Below are 18,910 nucleotides of genomic sequence, written 5' to 3' on the forward strand. Positions count from 1 at the left end.
GTGTGTATATATATATTTTTTTTCTCTCAGTGTCTGGAATGTGGTGAGTGTGTGTATATATATATTTTTTTTTTCTCAGGGTCTGGAATGTGGTGAGTGTGTATGTATATATGTATTTTTTTCTCAGTGTCTGGAATGTGGTGAGTGTGTATATATATATATTTTTTTTTTTCTCAGGTTCTGGAATGTGGTGTGTGTGTATATATATATATATTTTCTCTCAGGGTCTGGAATGTGGTGAGTGTGTGTATATATATATATATATATTTTCTCTCAGGGTCTGGAATGTGGTGAGTGTGTGTGTGTATATATATATTTTTTTTTTTCTCAGGGTCTGGAATGTGGTGAGTGTGTGCATATATATATATATATTTTTTTGTCAGTGTCTAGAATGTGGTGAGTGTATATAGATATATATATATATTTTTCTCAGGGTCTGGAATGTGGTGTGTGTGTACATATATATCTATTTTTTTTTCTCTCAGGGCCTGGAATGTGGTGAGTGTGTATATATATATATTTTTTTCTCTCAGGGTCAGGAATGTCGTGAGTGTGTGTGTATATATATATATATTTTTTTTTCTCAGTGTCTGGAATGTGGTGAGTGTGTATGTATATATATATATATTTTTTTCTCAGTGTCTGGAATATGGTGAGTGTGTGTATATATATATATTTTTCTCTCAGGGTCTGGAATGTGGTGAGTGTGTGTGTATATCTATTTATTTTTTTTTTACTCAGTGTCTGGAATGTGGTGAGTGTGTATATATATTTTTTTTTTCTCAGGGTCTGGAATGTGGTGAGTATGTATATATATATATATTTTTTTCACAGGGTCTGGATTGTGGTGAGTGTGTGTGTATATATATATATTTTTTTTCTCAGGGTCTGGAATGTGGTGAGTGTGTATGCAGATATATTTTATTTTCTCAGGGTCTGGAATGTGGTGAGTGTGTGCATATGTATAAATATTTTTTTTCTCAGGGTCTGGAATGTGGTGTGTGTGTATCTATATATATATATATTTTGTTTTCTCAGGGTCTGGAATGTGGTGAGTGTGTGTAAATATATATGTATATATATATTTTTTTTATCAGTGTCTGTAATGTGGTGAGTGTGTATGTATATATATTTTTTTCTCAGGGTCTGTAATGTGGTGAGTGTTTGCAGATGTATATATATATTTTTTCCTCAGGGTCTGGAATGTGGTGTGTGTGTATCTATATATATATATTTTTTGTCAGTGTCTAGAATGTGGTGAGTGTCTATATATATTTTTTTTTTTCTCAGGGTCTGCAATGTGGTGAGTGTGTGTGTATATATATATAATTTTCTTTCTCAGTGTCTGGAATGTGGTGTGTGTGTGTATATATATATATATATTTTTTTTCTCAGTGTCTGGAATGTGGTGAGTGTGTGTATATATGTATATTTTTTTTCTCAGGGTCTGGAATGTGGTGAGTGTGTGTATATTTATATATTTTTTTTCTCAGGGTCTGGAATGTGGTGAGTGTGTGTAAATATATATATATATATTTTTTCTCAGTGTCTGGAATGTGGTGAGTGTGTATATATATATATATTTTTTCTCAGTGTCTGGAATGTGGTGAGTGTGTGTATATATATATTTTTTTTTCTCAGGGTCTGGAATGTGTTGAGTGTGTGTGTATATATATATATATATATTTGTTTTTTTTCTCAGGGTCTGGAATGTGGTGAGTGTGTGTATATATATATATTTTTTTCTCAGGGTCTGGAATGTGGTGAGTGTGTGTAAATATATATATATATTTTTTTTCTCAGTGTCTGGAATGTGGTGAGTCTGTATATATATATATTTTTTTCCCAGGGTCTGGAATGTGTTGAGTGTGTGTGTATATATATATATATATATTTGTTTTCTTTCTCAGGGTCTGGAATGTGGTGAGTGTGTGTATATATATTTTTTTTTTTCTCAGGGTCTGGAATGTGGTGAGTGTGTGTAAATATATATATATATTTTTTCTCAGTGTCTGGAATGTGGTGAGTGTGCATATATATGTATATTTTTTTTTCTCAGTGTCTAGAATGTGGTGAGTGTGTGTATATATATATATTTTTTTCTCAGGGTCTGGAATGTGTTGAGTGTGTGTGTATATATATATATATATATATATTTGTTTTTTTTCTCAGGGTCTGGAATGTGGTGAGTGTGTGTATATATATATATATTTTTCTCAGGGTCTGGAATGTGGTGAGTGTGTGTAAATATATATATATATATTTTTTCTCAGTGTCTGGAATGTGGTGAGTGTGCATATATATGTATATTTTTTTTTTCTCAGTGTCTAGAATGTGGAGAGTGTGTATATATATATTTTTTTTTTCTCAGTGTTTGGAATGTGGTGAGTGTGTGTGTGTATATATATATTTTTTTTTTCACAGGGTCTGGAATATGGTGAGTGTGTGTGTATATATATATATTTTTTTTTCCTCAGGGTCTGGAATGTGGTGAGTGTGTGTGTATATATATATATATTTTTCCTCAGTGTCTGGAATATGGTGAGTGTGTGTATATATATTTTTTTTTCTCTCGGGGTCTGGAATGTGGTGAGTGTGTGTGTGTATATCTATATATATTTTTTTTACTCAGTGTCTGGAATGTGGTGAGTGTGGATATATATATTTTTTTTTCTCAGGGTCTGGAATGTGGTGAGTGTGTGTATATATATATATTTTTTTCTCAGGGTCTGGAATGTGGTGAGTGTGTATGTATATATATATTTTTTTCTCAGTGTCTGGAATGTGGTGAGTGTGTATATATATATTTTTTTTTTCTCAGGTTCTGGAATGTGGTGTGTGTGTACATATATATATATTTTCTCTCAGGGTCTGGAATGTTGTGAGTGTGTATACATATATATTTTTTTTCTCTCAGGGTCTGGAATGTGGTGAGTGTGTGCATATGTATATATATTTTGTTTTTTCTCAGGGTCTGGAATGTGGTGAGTGTGTATATATATATATTTTTTCTCTCAGGGTCAGGAATGTGGTGAGTGTGTCTATAAGTATATATATTTTTTTTCTCAGCGTCTGGAATGTCGTGTGTGTATATCTATATATATATATATTGTTTTCTCAGGGTCTGGAATGTGGTGAGTGTGTGTATATATATATATACACACTCACCACATTCCAGACACAGAAAAAAAAATATATATATACACACTCACCACATTGCAGACACTGAGAAAAAAAATATATATATATAGACACACTCACCACATTCCAGACACTGACAAAAAAAAAATATATATATATATATACACACTCACCACATTACAGACACTGAGAAAAAAAAATATATATACACATATATATTTACACACACTCACCACATTCCAGACCCTGAGAAAAAAATATATATATATATGTACACGCACACCACATTCCAGACCCTGAGAAAAAAATATATATATACACACACTCACCACATTCCAGACCCTGAAAAAAAAAATTATATAATATATATATATATATATATATATATATATATATATATATATATATATATATATATATATATATATATATATATATATATATATATATATATATATATATATATATATATATATATATATATATATATACACACTCACCACATTCCAGACCCTGAGAAGAAAAAAATATATATATATAGACACACTCACCACATTCCAGACACTGACAAAAAAAAAAAAAAATATATATATATATATATCTTTATATTTTTTTTTTTGTCAGTGTCTGGAATGTGGTGAGTGTGTCTATATATATATATTTTTTTTTTCTCAGTGTCTGGAATGTGGTGAGTGTGTGTGTGTATATATATATTTTTTTTCTCAGTGTCTGGAATGTGGTGAGTGTGTGTGTATATATATAATATTCTTTCTCAGTGTTTGGAATGTGGTGAGTGTGTGTGTGTATATATATATTTTTTTCTCAGTGTCTGGAATGTGGTGAGTGTGTATGTATATATATATTTTTTTTCTCAGTGTCTGGAATGTGGTGAGTGCGTGTATATATATATTTTTTTCTCTCAGGGTCTGGAATGTGGTGATTGTGTGTGTATATCTATATATTTTTTTTTTACTCAGTGTCTGGAATGTGGTGAGTGTGTATATATATATTTTTTTTTTCTCAGGGTCTGGAATGTGGTGAGTGTGTATATATATATATATATTTTTTTTTCTCAGTGTCTGGAATGTGGTGAGTATGTATATATATATATTTTTTTCTCAGTGTCTGGTATGTGGTGAGTGTGTGTGTATATCTATATATATTTTTTTTTTACTCAGTGTCTGGAGTGTGGTGAGTGTGTATATCTATATATTTTTTTTTTACTCAGTGTCTGGAATGTGGTGAGTGTGTGTGTATACATATATATATTTTTTTCTCAGTGTCTGGAATGTGGTGAGTATGTATATATATATATTTTTTTCTCAGTGTCTGGTATGTGGTGAGTGTGTGTGTATATCTATATATATTTTTTTTTTACTCAGTGTCTGGAGTGTGGTGAGTGTGTGTATATATATATATATTTTTTTACTCAGTGTCTGGAATGTGGTGAGTGTGTGTGTATACATATATATTTTTTTTTCTCAGGGTCTGGAATGTGGTGAGTGTGTGTATATATATATATTTTTTTCTCAAGGTCTGGAATGTGGTGAGTGTGTATATATATATTTTTTTTCTCAGTGTCTGGTATGTGGTGAGTGTGTATATATATATTTTTTTTTCTCAGTGTCTGGAATGCGGTGAGTGTGTATATATATATATATTTTTTTTTTTCTCAGTGTCTGGAATGTGGTGAGTGTGCATATATATATATTTTTTTTTTCTCAGTGTGTGGAATGTGGTGAGTGTATATATATATATATTTTTTTTTCTCTGGGTCTGGAATGTGGTGAGTGTGTGTATATATATATATTTTTTTTTTTCTCAGGGTCTGGAATGTGGTGAGTGTGTGTGTATATATTTTTTTTCTCAGTGTCTGGAATGTGGTGAATGTGTCTGTATATATATATATATTTTTCTCAGGGTCTGGAATGTGGTGAGTGTGTGTATATATATATATATATTTTTTTTTTTCTCAGGGTCTGGTATGTGGTGAGTGTGTGTGTATATATATATATCTTTTTTTCTCAGGGTCTGGAATGTGGTGAGTGTGTGTATATATATATATATTTATTTTTTCTCAGGGTCTGGCATGTGGTGAGTGTGTGTATATATATATATACTTTATTTTTCTCAGGGTCTGGAATGTGGTGAGTGTGTATATATATATATATATTTATTTTTTCTCAGGGTCTGGCATGTGGTGAGTGTGTGTATATATATATATACTTTATTTTTCTCAGGGTCTGGAATGTGGTGAGTGTGTATATATATATTTTTTTTCTCATGGTTTGGAATGTGGTGAGTGTGTGTATATATATATATATTTTTTCTCAGGGTCTGGAATGTGGTGAGTGTGTGTATACATATATATACTTTTTTTTTCTCAGTGTCTGGAATGTGGTGAGTGTGTGTGTGTATATATATATATATATATATTTATTTTTTCTCTGGGTCTGGCATGTGGTGAGTGTGTGTATATATATATATATATTTTTCTCAGGGTCTGGAATGTGGTGTGTGTGAGTATATATTTATATTTTTTTTCTCAGGGTCTGGAATGTGGTGAGTGTGTGTGTACATATATACATTTTTTTTTCTCAGGGTCTGGAATGTGGTGAGTGTGTGTCTATAGATATATTTTTTTTTCCTCAGTGTCTGGTATGTGGTGAGTGTGTGTATATATATATTTTTTTTTTCTCAGGGTCTGGAATGTGGTGAGTGTGTGTATATTTTTATATATATTTTTTTATTTCTCGAGCTGGAATGTGGTGAGTGTGTGTATATATATATATCCTTTTTTTTTCTCAGGGTCTGGAATGTGGTGAGTGTGTGTCTATAGATATATTTTTTTTTCCTCAGTGTCTGGTATGTGGTGAGTGTGTGTATATATAAATACTTTTTTTTTCTCAGGGTCTGGAATGTGGTGAGTTTTTATATATATACTTTTTTTTTCTCAGGGTCTGGAATGTGGTGAGTGTTTATATATATATATATACTTTATTTTCTAAGGGTCTGGAATGTGGTGAGTGTGTATATATATATAAAGAACAAAGAACAAAGATAATTACAGCACAGGAACAGGCCCTTCGGCCCTCCAAGCCTGCGCCGATCCAGATCCTCTCTCTAAACATGTCGCCTATTTTCTAAGCTTCTGTATCTCTTTTCTTCCTGCCCATTCATGTATCTGTCTAGATACATCTTAAAAGACTCCATCGTGCCCGCATCTACCACCTCCGCTGGCAATGCGTTCCAGGTGCCCACCACCCTCTGCGTAAAGAACTTTCCACGCATATCCCCCCTAAACTTTTCCCCTTTCACTTTGAACTCGTGTCCTCTAGTAATTGAAACCCCCACTCTGGGAAAAAGCTTCTTGCTATCCACCCTGTCTATACCTCTCATGATTTTGTACACCTCAATCAGGTCCCCCCTCAACCTCCGTCTTTCTAATGAAAATAATCCTAATCTACTCAACCTCTCTTCATAGCTAGCGCCCTCCATCCCAGGCAACATCCTGGTGAACCTCCTCTGCACCCTCTCCAAAGCATCCACATCCTTTTGATAATGTGGCGACCAGAACTGTACGCAGTATTCCAAATGTGGCCGAACCAAAGTCCTATACAACTGTAACATTACCTGCCAACTCAATGCCCCGTCCGATGAAGGAAAGCATGCCGTATGCCTTCTTGACCACTCTATTGACCTGCGTTGCCACCTTCAGGGAACAGTGGACCTGAACACCCAAATCTCTCTGGACATCAATTTTCCCCAGGACTTTTCCATTTACTGTATAGTTCACTCTTGAACTGGATCTTCCAAAATGCATCACCTCGCATTTGCCCTGATTGAACTCCATCTGCCATTTCTCTGCCCAACTCTCCAATCTATCTATATTCTGCTGTATTCTCTGACAGTCCCCTTCAATATCTGCTACTCCACCAATCTTAGTGTCGTCTGCAAATTTGCTAATCAGTCCACCTATACTTTCCTCCAAATCATTTAATGTATATCACAAACAACAGTGGTCCCAGCACAGATCCCTGTGGAACACCACTGGTCACACGTCTCCATTTTGAGAAACTCCCTTCTACTGCTACTCTCTGTCTCCTGTTGCCCAGCCAGTTCTTTATCCATCTAGCTAGTACACCTTGGACCCCAAGCGCCTTCACTTTCTCCATCAGCCTGCCATGGGGAACCTTATCAAACGGCTTACTGAAGTCCATGTATATGACATCGACAGCCCTTCCCTCATCAATCAACTTTGTCACTTCCTCAAAGAATTCTATTAAGTTGGTAAGACATGACCTTCCCTGCACAAAACCATGTTGCCCATCACTGATGAGCCCATTTTCTTCCAAATGGGAATAGATCCTATCCCTCAGTATCTTCTCCAGCAGCTTCCCTACCACTGACGTCTATAATTACCTGGATTATCCCTGCTACCCTTCTTAAACAAGGGGACAACATTAGCAATTCTCCAGTCCTCCGGGACCTCACCCGTGTTTAAGGATGCTGCAAAGATATCTGTTAAGGCCCCAGCTATTTCCTCTCTCGCTTCCCTCAGTAACCTGGGATAGATCCCATCCGGACCTGGGGACTTGTCCACCTTAATGCCCTTTAGAATACCCAACACTTCCTCCCTCCTTATGCCGACTTGACCTAGAGTAATCAAACATCTGTTCCTAACCTCAACATCCGTCATGTCCCTCTCCTCGGTGAATACCGATGCAAAGTACTCGTTTAGAATCTCACCCATTTTCTGAGTCCAAGCATAACATTCCTCCTTTGTCCTTTAGTGGGCCAATCCTTTCTCTAGTTACCCTCTTTCTCCTTATATATGAATAAAAGGCTTTGGGATTTTCCTTAACCCTGTTAGCTAAAGATATTTCATGACCCCTTTTAGCCCTCTTAATTCCTCGTTTCAGATTGGTCCTACATTCCCGATATTATTTCAAAGCTTCGTCTTTCATCAGCCGCCTACACCTTATGTATGCTTCCTTTTTCCTCTTAGCTCGTCTCACAATTTCACCTGTCATCCATGGTTCCCTAATCTTGCCATTTCTATCCCTCATTTTCACAGGAACATGTCTCTCCTGCACGCTAATCAACCTCTCTTTAAAAGCCTCCCACATATCACATGTGGATTTACCTTCAAACAGCTGCTCCCAATCTACATTTCCCAGCTCCTGCCGAATTTTGGTATAGTTGGTCTTCCCCCAATTTAGCACTCTTCCTTCAGGACCACTCTCGTCTTTGTCCATGAGTATTTTAAAGCTTACGGAATTGTGATCACTATTCCCAAAGTAGTCCCCTACTGAAACTTCGACAACCTGGCCGGGCTCATTCCCCAACACCAGGTCCAGTATGGCCCCTTCCCGAGTTGGACTATTTACATACTGCTCTAGAAAACCCTCCTGGATGCTCCTTACAAATTCTGCTCCATCTGGACCTCTAACATTAAGCGAATCCCAGTCAATGTTGGGAAAATTAAAATCTCCTATCACCACCACCCTGTTGCTCCTACATCTTTCCATAATCTGTTTACATATTTGTACCTCTATCTCAGGCTCGCTGTTGGGAGGCCTGTAGTACAGCCCCAACATTGTTACCGCACCCTTCCTATTTCTGAGTTCTGTCCATATTGCCTCACTGCTCGAGTCCTCCATAGTGCCCTCCTTCAGCACAGCTGTGATATCCTCTTTGACCAGTAATGCAACTCCTCCACCCCTTTTACCTCCCTCTCTATCCCGCCTGAAGCATCGATATCCTGGGATATTTAGTTGCCAATCATGCCCTTCCCTCAACCAAGTCTCAGTAATAGCAATAACATCATACTCCCAGGTACTAATCCAAGCCCTAAGTTCATCTGCCTTACCTACTACACTTCTTGCATTAAAACAAATGCACCTCAGACCACCAGTCCCTTTATATTCATCATCTGCTCCCTGCCTGCTCTTCCCCTTAGTCACACTGACTTCATTATCTAGTTTCTTACAGGCTTTTGTTACTACCTCCTCACTGTCAACTGACCTCAATTGGTTCCCATCCCCCTGCCACATTAGTTTAAACCCTCCCCAACAGCGTTAGCAAAAGCACCTCCAAGGACATTGGTTCCAGTCCGGCCCAGGTGTAGACCGTCCAATTTGTAATAGTCCCACCTCCCACAGAACCGGTCCCAATGTCCCAAAAATCTGAACCCCTCCTTCCTGCACCATCTCTCAAGCCACGCATTCATCCTGACTATTCTTTCATTTTTACTCTGACTATCACGTGGCACTGGTAGTAATCCTGAGATTACTACCTCTGAGGTCCTACTTTTTAACTTGGCTCCTAACTCCCTAAACTCTGCTTGTAGGACCTCATCCCGTTTTTTACCTATATCATTAGTGCCTATGTGCACAATGACAACTGGCTGTTCACCCTCCCCCTTTAGAATGTTCTGCAGCCGAACTGAGACGTCCCTGACCCGTGCACCTGGGAGGCAACATACCATTCGGGAGCCTCGTTTTCGACCACAGAACCGCCTATCTACTCCCCTTACAATCGAATCCCCTACGACTATAGCCCTTCCACTCTTTTTCCCGCCCTTCGGAACAGCAGAGCCAACCACGGTGCCATGGACCTGGCTACTGCTGCCTTCCCCTGGTGAGCCATCTCCCTCAACAGTATCCAAAACGGTATACTTGTTTTGGAGGGAGATGACCGCAGGGGACTCCTGCGCTGCCTTCCTGCTCTTTCTCTGCCTTTTGGTCACCCATTCCCTTTCTCCCTCAGCAATCCTAATCTGCGGTGTGACCAATTCACTAAACGTGTTATCCACGACCTCCTCAGCATCGCGCATGCTCCAAAGTGAGTCCATCCGCAGCTCGAGAGCCGTCATGCGGTCTAACAAGAGCTGCAGTTGGACACACTTCCTGCACGTGAAGGAGTCAGGGACATCAGCCATGTCCCTGAGCTCCCACATTGAGCAAGAGGAGCATGATACGGGTCTGAGATCTCCTGCCATTTTTAATCTTAAGTTTAAACTTAGTTAAATGAAAAAGGAACGAAAAGTTTTTACCAATCACAATAAAACCAGAGAAATCGAAAAAGCCTTACCTTATAAACTCCCCACCGAGTCCTTTTTTTTTTGGTTAGAGGAGGAGGGCGTGTGGGAGACACTACAAGTGTGGTGTCTCGGGTTCAGAAACCGCCCAAATATATAGTGTTTTACTTACCCAGCAGCCCCCTGGCTCGCTCACACGCTGCTCCCGAAAAAGCTGCTGCACTGTATATATATATATATATATATATATATTTTTTTTTATTTTTTTCCTCAGGGTCTGGAATGTGGTGTGTGTGTGTGTATATATATATACTTTTTTTTTCTCAGGGTCTGGAATGTGGTGAGTGTGTCTGTATATATATATATATACTTTTTTTTTCTCAGGGTCTGGAATGTGGTGAGTGTGTATATATATATATATATACTTTTTTTTCTCAGGGTCTGGAATGTGGTGAGTGTGTATATATATATATATATATATATACTTTTTTTTCTCAGGGTCTGGAATGTGGTGAGTGTGTATATATAGATATATATATATATATATACTTTTTTTCTCAGGCTCTGGAATGTGGTGAGTGTGTGTGTATATATATTTTTTTTTCTCAGGGTCTGGAATGTGGTGAGTGTGTGTATATATATATTTTTTTCTCAGGGTCTGGAATGTGGTGAGTGTGTGTGTATATGTATATTTTTTTTTCTCAGGGTCTGGAATGTGGTGAGTGTGTGTATATATATATATATATATATATATTTCTCAGGGTCTGAAATGTGGTGAGTGTGTGTGTATATATATATATGTTTTTCTCAGGGTCTGGAATGTGGTGAGTGTGTGTGTATATATATATATTTTTTTTCTCAGGGTCTGGAATGTGGTGAGTGTGTCTGTATATATATATATATTTTTTTTTTTTCTCAGGGTGTGGAATGTGTTGTGTGTGTGTGTATATATATATTTTTTTTTCTCAGGGTCTGGAATGTGGTGAGTGTGTGTGTATTTATATATATACTTTTTCTTTGTTTCTCAGGGTCTGGAATTTGGTGAGTGTGTGTATATATATTTTTTTTTCTCAGGGTCTGGAATGTGATGAGTGTGTGTGTATATATATATATATATTTTTTCTCAGGGTCTGGAATGTGGTGAGTGTGTGTGTGTATATATATATATTTTTTTTTTCTCAGGTTCTGGAATCTGGTGAGTGTGTGTGTACATGTATATATGTAATTTTTTCTCATGGTCTGGAATGTGGTGTGTGTGTATATATATATATTTTTTTTTTCTCATGGTCTGGAATGTGGTGTGTATGTGTATATATATATATATATATATACTTTTTTTCCTCAGGGTCTGGAATGTGGTGAGTGTGTGTGTATATATATATTTTTTTTTTCACAGGGTCTGGAATGTGGTGAGTGTGTGTGTATATATATTTTTTTTTCTCAGTGCCTGGAATGTGGTGAGTGTGTGTGTATATATATATTTTTTTTTCTCCGTGTCTGGAATGTGGTGAGTGTGTGTGTATATATATATATTTTTTATCTCAGGGTCTGGAATGTGGTGAGTGTGTGTATGTATATATTTTTTTTTCTCAGTGTCTGGAATGTGGTGAGTGTACGTATATATATATATTTTTTTCTCAGGGTCTGGAATGTGGTGAGTGTGTGTAGAAATATATATATTTTTTCTCAGGGTCTGGAATGTGGTGAGTGTGTGTGTATATATACATTTTTTTTTCTCTGTGTCTGGACTGTAGTGTGTGTGTGTATATATATATTTATATACCTCAGGGCCTGGACTGTGGTGTGTGTGTATCTATATTTATATTTGTCTCAGGGCCTGGACTGTGGTGTGTTTATGTATATATATGTCTCAGGGCCTGGACTGTGGTGTGTGTATGTATATATATGTCTCAGGGCCTGGACTGTGGTGTGTGTGTGTATATATATGTAAGTCTCAGTTCGTTGACAGTTCTGTGTGTGTGTGTGTATATTTGTATATCTCAGGTCCTGGACTGTGGTGTGTGTGTGTATCTATATTTATATTTGTCTCAGGGCCTGGACTGTGGTGTGTGTGTGCGTGTATATTTATACATCTCAGGGCCTGGACTGTGGTGTGTGTGTGTGTGTGTATATATAACTCTCAGGGCCTGGACTGGTGTGTGTGTGTGTATATATATATAAGTCTCAGGGCCTGGACTGTGGTGTGTGTGTGTGTGTGTATATATAACTCTCAGGGCCTGGACTGTGGTGTGTGTGTGTGTATATATATAAGTCTCAGGGCCTGGACTGTGGTGTGTTTGTGTTTGCATATATATAAGTCTCAGGGCCTGGACTGTGGTGTGTGTGTGTGTATATATATAATTCTCAGGGCCTGGAGTGTGGTGTGTGTGTGTACATATATATAGAGGTCTCAGGGTCTGTACTGTGGTGTGTGTGTGTTTGTATATATATAAGTCTCAGGGCCTGGACTGTGGTGTCTGTGTGTACATATATATAGATGTCTCAGGGTCTGTACTGTGGTGTGTGTGTGTACATATATATAGAAATCTCAGGGTCTGTACTGTGGTGTGTGTGTGTTTGTATATATATAAGTCTCAGGGCCTGGACTGTGGTGTGTGTGTGTACATATATATAGAAGTCTCAGGGCCTGGACTGTGGTGTGTGTATGTGTATATATATAAGTATCAGGGCCTGGACTGTGGTGTGTGCGTGTGTGCAGATATATAAGTCTCAGTGTGTGGACTGTGGTGTGTGTGTGTATATATATGTATATGTCTCGGGGTCTGGGCTGTGGTGTGTGTGTTTGTATATAAATATGTCCCAGGATCTGGACTGTGGTTAGTGTGTTTGTATACATATAATTCTCTGGGCCTGGACTGTGGTGAGTGAGTGTGTGTATATATATATATATATTTTTTTTCTCAGGGTCTGGAATGTGGTGTGTGTGTATATATATATTTTTTTTTTCTCAGGTTCTGGAATGTGGTGAGTGTGTGTGTACATGTATATATGTAATTTTTTCTCATGGTCTGGAATGTGGTGTGTGTGTATATATATATATATTTTTTTCTCATGGTCTGGAATGTGGTGTGTATGTGTATATATATATATATATACTTTTTTTCCTCAGGGTCTGGAATGTGGTGAGTGTGTGTGTATATATATATATTTTTTTTCACAGGGTCTGGAATGTGGTGAGTGTGTGTGTATATATATATTTTTTTTCTCAGTGCCTGGAATGTGGTGAGTGTGTGTGTATATATATATTTTTTTTTCTCCGTGTCTGGAATGTGGTGAGTGTGTGTGTATATATATATATTTTTTATCTCAGGGTCTGGAATGTGGTGAGTGTGTGTATGTATATATTTTTTTTTCTCAGTGTCTGGAATGTGTTGAGTGTACGTATATATATATTTTTTTTTTCTCAGGGTCTGGAATGTTTTGAGTGTGTGTAGAAATATATATATTTTTTCTCAGGGTCTGGAATGTGGTGAGTGTGCGTGTATATATACATTTTTTTTTCTCTGTGTCTGGACTGTAGTGTGTGTGTGTATATATATATTTATATACCTCAGGGCCTGGACTGTGGTGTGTGTGTATCTATATTTATATTTGTCTCAGGGCCTGGACTGTGGTGTGTTTATGTATATATATGTCTCAGGGCCTGGACTGTGGTGTGTGTATGTATATATATGTCTCAGGGCCTGGACTGTGGTGTGTGTGTGTATATATATGTAAGTCTCAGTTCGTTGACAGTTCTGTGTGTGTGTGTGTATATTTGTATATCTCAGGTCCTGGACTGTGGTGTGTGTGTATCTATATTTATATTTGTCTCAGGGCCTGGACTGTGGTGTGTGTGTGCGTGTATATTTATACATCTCAGGGCCTGGACTGTGATGTGTGTGTGTGTGTGTATATATAACTCTCAGGGCCTGGACTGGTGTGTGTGTGTGTATATATATATAAGTCTCAGGGCCTGGACTGTGGTGTGTGTGTGTGTGTGTATATATAACTCTCAGGGCCTGGACTGTGGTGTGTGTGTGTGTGTATATATATAAGTCTCAGGGCCTGGACTGTGGTGTGTTTGTGTTTGCATATATATAAGTCTCAGGGCCTGGACTGTGGTGTGTGTGTGTGTATATATATAATTCTCAGGGCCTGGAGTGTGGTGTGTGTGTGTACATATATATAGAAGTCTCAGGGTCTGTACTGTGGTGTGTGTGTGTTTGTATATATATAAGTCTCAGGGCCTGGACTGTGGTGTCTGTGTGTACATATATATAGATGTCTCAGGGTCTGTACTGTGGTGTGTGTGTGTACATATATATAGAAATCTCAGGGTCTGTACTGTGGTGTGTGTGTGTTTGTATATATATAAGTCTCAGGGCCTGGACTGTGGTGTGTGTGTGTACATATTTATAGAAGTCTCAGGGCCTGGACTGTGGTGTGTGTATGTGTATATATATAAGTATCAGGGCCTGGACTGTGGTGTGTGCGTGTGTGCAGATATATAAGTCTCAGTGTGTGGACTGTGGTGTGTGTGTGTATATATATGTATATGTCTCGGGGTCTGGGCTGTGGTGTGTGTGTTTGTATATAAATATGTCCCAGGATCTGGACTGTGGTTAGTGTGTTTGTATACATATAATTCTCTGGGCCTGGACTGTGGTGAGTGAGTGTGTGTATATATATATTTTTTTTTTCTCAGGGTCTGGAATGTGGTGAGTGTGTATATATATATTTTTTTTCTCAGTGTCTGGAATGTGGTGTGTGTGTATATATATATATTTTTTTTCTCAGGGTCTGGAATGTGGTGAGTGTGTGTGTATAGATATATTTTTTTCTCGGTCTGGAATGTGGTGAGTGTGTATATATATATTTTTTTTTCTCCGGTTCTGGAATGTGGTGAGTGAGTGTGTACATAAATATTTTTTTTTCTCAGGGTCTGTAATGTGGTGAGTGTGTATATATATATATATATTTTTCTCAGTGTCTGGAATGTGGTGAGTGTGTATATATATATATATATTTTTTTCTCAGTGTCTGGAATGTGGTGGGTGTGTGTGTATATATATATATTATTTTTTCTCAGTGTCTGGAATGTGGTGAGTGTGTATATATATATATATTTTTCTCAGGGTCTTGAATGTGGTGAGTGCGTGTATATATATATATATATATTATTTTTCTCAATGTCTGGAATGTGGTGAGTGTGTGCATTTCTATATATTTTTTTCCTCAGTGTCTGGAATGTGGTGAGTGTGTATATATATATATTTTTTTTTCTCAGGGTCTGGAATGTGGTGAGTGTGTGTATATATATATATATATATATATATATTATTTTTTTCTCAAGGTCTGGAATGTGGTGAGTGTGTGTGTATATATATATATTTTTTTTTCTCAGTGTCTGGAATGTAGTGAGTGTGTGTGTATATATATATTTTTTTATTTTCTCAGTGTCTGGAATGTTGTGAGTGTGTGTATATAAATATTTTTTTTCTCAGTGTCTGGAATGTGGTGAGTGTGTGTGTATATACATATATTTTTTTTTCTCTGTCTGGAATGTGGTGAGTGTGTATATATATATATATTTTTTTACGCAGGGTCTGGAATGTGGTGAGTGTGTGTATATATATATAGTTTTTTTTTTCTCGGGGTCTGGAATGTGGTGAGTGTGTGTATATATATATATATATATATTTCTCAGTGTCCGGAATGTGGTGAGTGTGTGTGTATATATATATATATTTTTCTCAGGGTCTGGAATGTGGTGAGTGTGTGTGTATATATATATTTTTTTTCTCAGTGTCTGGAATGTGATGTGTGTCTATATATATATATTTTTTTTTCTCATTGTCTGGAATGTGGTGTGTGTGTATATATGTATGCTTTTTTTTCCTCAGGGACTGGAATGTGGTGAGTGTCTGTGTATAAATATATATTTTTTTCTGTGTCTGGAATGTGCTGAGTGTGTGTGTATATATATATTTTTTTTTCTCAGGGTCTGGAATGTGGTGAGTGTGTGTGTATATTTATATATATATTTTTTCTCAGTGTCTGGAATGTGGTGAGTGTGTGTATATGTATATATTTTTTCTCAGGGTCTGGAATGTGGTGAGTGTGTGTGTATATATATATATTTTTTTGTCTCAGGGTCTGGAATGTGTTGAGTGTGTTTATATATATTTATTTTTTTTCTCAGGGTCTGGAATGTGGTGAGTGTGTGTATCTATATATATATTTTTTTTCAGGTTTCTGGAATGTGGTGAGTGTGTGTGTATATATATATGTATACTTTTTTTTTAGGGTCTAGAATGTGGTGAGTGTGTGTGTATATAAAGATATTTTTTTCTCAGTGTCTGGAACGTGGTGAGTGTGTGTGTATATATATATACTTTTTTTTTCTCAGGGTCTGGAATGTGGTGAGTGTGTGTATATCCATATATTTTTTTTTCTCAGTGTCTGGAATGTGGTGAGTGTGTGTGTATATATATATACTTTTTTTTTCTCAGGGTCTGGAATGTGGTGAGTGTGTGTATATAGATATATTTTTTCTTCTCAGTGTCTGGAATGTGGTGAGTGTGTGTATATATATATTTTTTTTTCTCAGGGTCTGGAATGTGGTGAGTGTGTGTGTATATATATATATTTTTTTCTCAGTGTCTGGAACGTGGTGAGTGTGTGTGTATATATATATATACTTTTTTTTTCTCAGTGTCTGGAATGTGGTGAGTGTGTATATATATATATATATTTTTCTCAGTGTCTGGAATGTGGTGAGTGTGTGTGTATATATATATATTTTTTTTTCTCAGTGTCTGGAATGTGGTGAGTGTGTGTGTATATATATATATATATATATGCTTTTTTTTCTCATGGACTGGAATGTGGTGAGTGTGTGTGTATATATATATTTTTTTTCTCAGGGTCTGGAATGTGGTGAGTGTGTGTATATATATATATTTTTTTTTTCTCAGGGTCTGGAATGTGGTGAGTGTGTGTATATGTATATATATTTTTTTCTCAGGGTCTGGAATGTGGTGAGTGTGTGTATATATATATTATTTTTCTCAGGGTCTGGAATGTGGTGAGTGTGTGTATATATATATTTTTTTTCTCAGGGTCTGGAATGTGGTGAGTGTGTGTATATATATATATTTTTTTTTTCTCAGTGTCTGGAATGTGGTGAGTGTGTGTATATATATATATTTTTTTTCTCAGGGTCTGGAATGTGGTGAGTGTGTGTGTATATATATATATTTTTTTTTCTCTCAGTGTCTGGAATGTGGTGAGTGTGTGTGTATATATATATATATATTTTCTCAGGGTCTGGAATGCGGTGAGTGTGTGTGTATATATATATATTTTTTTTTTCTCAGTGTCTGGAATGTGGTGAGTGTGTGTATATATATATTTTTTTTTCTCAGGGTCTGGAATGTGGTGAGTGTGTGTGTATATATACATATATTTTTTTTCTCAGTGTCTGGAATGTGGTGAGTGTGTGTGTATATATATATATTTTTTTTTCTCAGTGTCTGGAATGTGGTGTGTGTATATATATATATATATGCTTTTTTTTCTCATGGACTGGAATGTGGTGAGTGTGTGTGTGTATATATATATATTTTTTTCTCAGGGTCTGGAATGTGGTGAGTGTGTGTATATATATATATTTTTTTTTTCTCAGGGTCTGGAATGTGGTGAGTGTGAGTATATATATATATATTTTTTCTCAGGGACTGGAATGTGGTGAGTGTGTGAAGATATATATTATTTTTCTCAGGGTCTGGAATGTGGTGAGTGTGTGTATATATATATATATTTTTTCTCAGGGTCTGGAATGTGGTGAGTGTGTGTATATATATATATTTTTTTTTTCTCAGTGTCTGGAATGTGGTGAGTGTGTTTGTATATATATGTATTTTTATTTCTCAGGGTCTGGAATGTGGTGAGTGTGTGTGTGTATATATATATATATTTTCTTCTCAGGGTCTGGAATGTGGTGAGTGTGTGTATATATATATATATATTTTTTATTTTTCTCAGTGTCTGTAATGTGGTGAGTGTGTATATATATATTTTTTTTCTCAGTGTCTGGAATGTGGTGAGTGTGTGTGTATATATATATTTTTTTTTCTCAGGGTCTGGAATGTGGTGAGTGTGTGTATATATATATGTATTTTTATTTCTCAGGGTCTGGAATGTGGTGAGTGTGTGTGTATATATATATATTTTTTTTTTCTCAGGGTCTGGAATGTGGTGAGTGTGTGTATATATATATATATTTTTTTTTTATTTTTCTCAGTGTCTGTAATGTGGTGAGTGTGTATATATATTTTTTTTTTCTCAGTGTCTGGAATGTGGTGAGTGTGTGTGTATATATATATATTTTTTTCTCAGGGTCTGGAATGTGGTGAGTGTGTGTATTTATATATATATATATTTTCTCAATGTCTGGAATGTGGTGAGTGTGTGTGTATATACATATATTTTTTTTTCTCAGTGTCTGGAATGTGGTGAGTGTGTGTGTATATATATATATTTTTTTTTCTCAGTGTCTGGAATGTGGTGAGTGTGTGTGTATATATATATTTTTTTCTCAATGTCTGGAATGTGGTGAGTGTGCGTGTATATACATATATTTTTTTTTCTCAGTGTCTGGAATGTGGTGAGTGTGTGTGTATATATATATATTTTTTTTTCTCAGTGTCTGGAATGTGGTGA

Source organism: Heterodontus francisci, unplaced genomic scaffold (genome assembly GCF_036365525.1).
Source record: "Heterodontus francisci isolate sHetFra1 unplaced genomic scaffold, sHetFra1.hap1 HAP1_SCAFFOLD_89, whole genome shotgun sequence".
Classification (NCBI taxonomy): Eukaryota; Metazoa; Chordata; class Chondrichthyes; order Heterodontiformes; family Heterodontidae; genus Heterodontus; species Heterodontus francisci.